This window comes from Rhodnius prolixus, unplaced genomic scaffold (genome assembly GCF_049639745.1).
Source record: "Rhodnius prolixus isolate KJV_2025 unplaced genomic scaffold, Rpr scaffold_5, whole genome shotgun sequence".
In the NCBI taxonomy this organism is placed as follows: domain Eukaryota; kingdom Metazoa; phylum Arthropoda; class Insecta; order Hemiptera; family Reduviidae; genus Rhodnius; species Rhodnius prolixus.
This window is the reverse complement of record NW_027411624.1, coordinates 23,638,208-23,641,791: the sequence shown is the minus strand read 5'-3', so window position 1 is coordinate 23,641,791 and position 3,584 is coordinate 23,638,208.

The following is a 3,584-nucleotide window of genomic DNA, read 5'->3' as shown; positions in this document are numbered from 1 at the left end:
TTTGTGGTTTTCAGCTTTTTTCATTTCCTTTCTTTACTTTTTATAATCGTAAATGACAATAAATTTTATTTTCCTTTAGATTGTAATTGTGTATTAAAACATGAATAAATTGTATATGAACAAATATTATGTTACATAGTTGTAGATCTTGTAGGTCGCCTTTGATTTCAATGACTACATTCCTACTAAAAGAGAGAGATAAAAAAATAGATGAATAAATGGGATGTTTAGCTGTTTTTACAATTTAAGCAAATAAATTAAAAACAAAACAAAAATTGCAGCTTGTATTGAAAAAAAAACCATTGTTTCCTGAAAAACTGGCAGAATTTTTACCAAACTCTAGAAAGTGAATCTATTTCAAACATAGCCTCAAGAAGATCGAATCTAATTAGATATTTGAGTTGGTTAGATCCGCAGTAATTTGATGGAATATAGCCTACGATCTCACCTTAGATTTCTTTAACAAAATAAGCACTACTATCTGACTCAAAAGAGGCATTTAATTAATTGCCATTATTGGCAATTGTCTTGACGTACGCAGAGTTTTTAAGTGTCAAGAGAAAGTTGATATCGCTAAGGCTGATAAGGAGGTAGAACTGCGGTGGATTTCGCCACTTCCAGTTATATGGTAACGAATCAGCGGTTCATCTTGGATTGGAGTTTTCTCATCCCAGCCTATATCGTTGGTTAATGATACATAGTACTGGTTAGTGGTAAAAGGGTTACCTCTAATTACAAGGGATGTTTCCTTAATGAAATGAGAATGACCTGCAAGGGCCTTGCTTATTTTATTTATTTCCGATGAAAGATGTGCGGCGTATGTCTCGTGTTTTTCTTAGAAGGATTAGACAACGCTGCCATAAGTGATGATAGCACACTGAGGTACAGAAAATTTTATTCATATTAGCCGGTCCGAACAAGTATCAAAATTTGCCTGATTATTTAAGCACAAAATGCCATTTATCTACGATAAACATTTTAGCAAACATCTATTATGCTTGGCATTTATACGTACAATAGTTAATTTTAATCATGTACACAATAATCTACTTGGAGTATTCATCTGACAACATTTTTTTATTCCATTCTAATGCATTATCTTATGTCGTCGAATAACACGCTTTAAACTCTTATTATGTAAAATGTGTTCACTTTTGTAAAAATTATTGACAATCATTGAAAATCGCTTCTCAGATTATTTCCAATTAATTTATTAATACATATGTTTCTGATTTATCTCCAACATCCACCTCTTTAAAACAGGTATAGCTAATTCGTCCAAGTGCCCGTTGATGCAATATAGAGGTCATGTCGGCAGAATATCTACAGTTTTACATTACAGTTCACTTCTGTGCACCAAGCCGACCTACTGTGTCCTTGCTTGGCTTATATTATTATTTGTATTTTTTGTGAAATTTGCTGTAATACATAACAATATATTTGAAATTTATGACAAAATTTTTGAGAATACAACTTATTAAAAATTTGCTTTCTTTAGACTTCACAATTTATATTTTCGTATAATCGTGCAATAATTAAAAAGCCACATGTAAATTTCCTTCTTTTTTCATTATATCAATGTTAACAATTTCAAAAGTACAGGATTGTAAAAGTTTTTTCTTTTTCTAAAATATATAGGTCATTTATAATCATTTCCATAAATTAGATACATTCGTATCTAGCAAGATTTTTCCTTAAATATTCAATAATCTATTATAAAGAAAACTACCTAAGTGATAATCTTGAAGTGGGTAATTTTTTTTTTTTTTTTTTCTTTTTGGCGCATCAACAGCTGAGGTTATTAGCGCCCGGAGCTTTTTTCAGTGCACTGCCGGCCTCCGGACAGTGTTCTCTCGTTACAGACAACACTGTCCATCACCGGACAGTGAGCTGTAAGAAGCTCCTAGGAAGAGAAAATCTAAGGGTCAGCTGCTGGATTCGAACCCGGGACCTCCGCGTGGGAGTCCAGTATGCTATTGAAGTGGGTAATATTCGAAAAAAACTAAAGCGTGTTCTAAAAACCAAAGGATTTTGAAAAGAACATTTTTTACCATAATTCTGTTTTTACGAAACTTCTTAAAAGTTCTAATGTGTTGATAAACAATGCCTTACAAAATAGGCTGCATCATTCGTTTATCCCACCATTTTAATCTATTCATAATATACTTAGCTAAATATTGACGACAATTTATTATATAAAAGAAGTAGTTAAAATAAGCATTCTATTTTTGCTAAGAAGTAAGCCTCTTGGTCCGGGACTGCTTATTAGGCGAGGCCGTATTCGCAGCCGTCCCTCAAATTCATGAGGGTCTTCCCCTATCCGCCACCTGGGGACCCGCTCGTTAGCCTGAGTTCGGCCGCGAGATTTTTTTTTTTTTTCTTCCCTACTCTTGAAGTATAAAGTAAATTTTTGTTAGTGTAAACTTTTTTTTTTGATAACTTTTTATTTTTACAAACATCAGGAATGTGTAGTACCAGACGGAACCAAGTCCAAATGTAACATATTACCCGTCATGGACTTTTCTTGAGAATTGAATAGTGTATTCCATGATACTGAATGTTTCCCACGTTATTATTTGCAGTAAGGTTTTAAAATTGGTAAATCAAATACAATAGATCCGAAAGGATTTTCACGTCAATTACCTCACTGTTTTTCCGATTTTATTTTAACCAGTTAACTGTTTCGGCCTTGTTGGAAAATGTGTCTCCTACAAAAATAAGCGATGATATGAAATCGGGTTGCAATGAAATAACTTTTATATTTTTTTCGTTATTTATTTCATGTACATTTATTCATTTATTTATATTAACATAAATAGGAACCAAAAACATCAAAAATAAATTTACTAATATATTTTAGTTTTAACTAAAATTTGTAAAATTAACTGCCGATGGTCACTACTGAAAATGCATGACGAATTTACACGTCATGACACAAAATTTTACACTCTTTTCATAACGAATATCTTCATCATAAACAGTTAACTGGTTAAACAATATAGAATTCGTCAACTTTCCTATTACGGGACTGTAAAAAGTCGTTCTCAATTATTAATAATGAGTTTGTAGTTATGAAGAGTTTTAATTAATATTCTTTGAGGTACAAGCATAAGGTAAAGTAGAATAATTAATGTTTTTTGCATAATTTTGAAATTTTCGAGTTACCACCACTCCTTATTATATTGAAACAAATAACTGACTCTTTTTTTGTTTCGTTTTAAAACATTAACACAGGCTACACTTCAAAGGAGGTATTTCGAAAAATAAGCTGGGTTTTACTGTCTGATAAAAGGGGTCAAAGATATATTGCATTACGTATATCATCTTTTTGCAGTATATGAGTTTGCATACTGATTATTTCTATTTTAATTACGAGGTGCTTACGTCTAAGGTTATTGGCGCCCGGACCTTTTTTCAAGCATTATTAATATAATAAAAAAGTGCCATGGAGCACGCTCAAAGTAAGAATCTTTTAAGTCAGACCGTGGTCAAAAATCAAACTTGAACAGCTTAAGATTCCACAGCAGTGAAGGAAAAAGACAACAATGAAAAAGAGACGAAGTTCACTTCAACAAATTATCCTT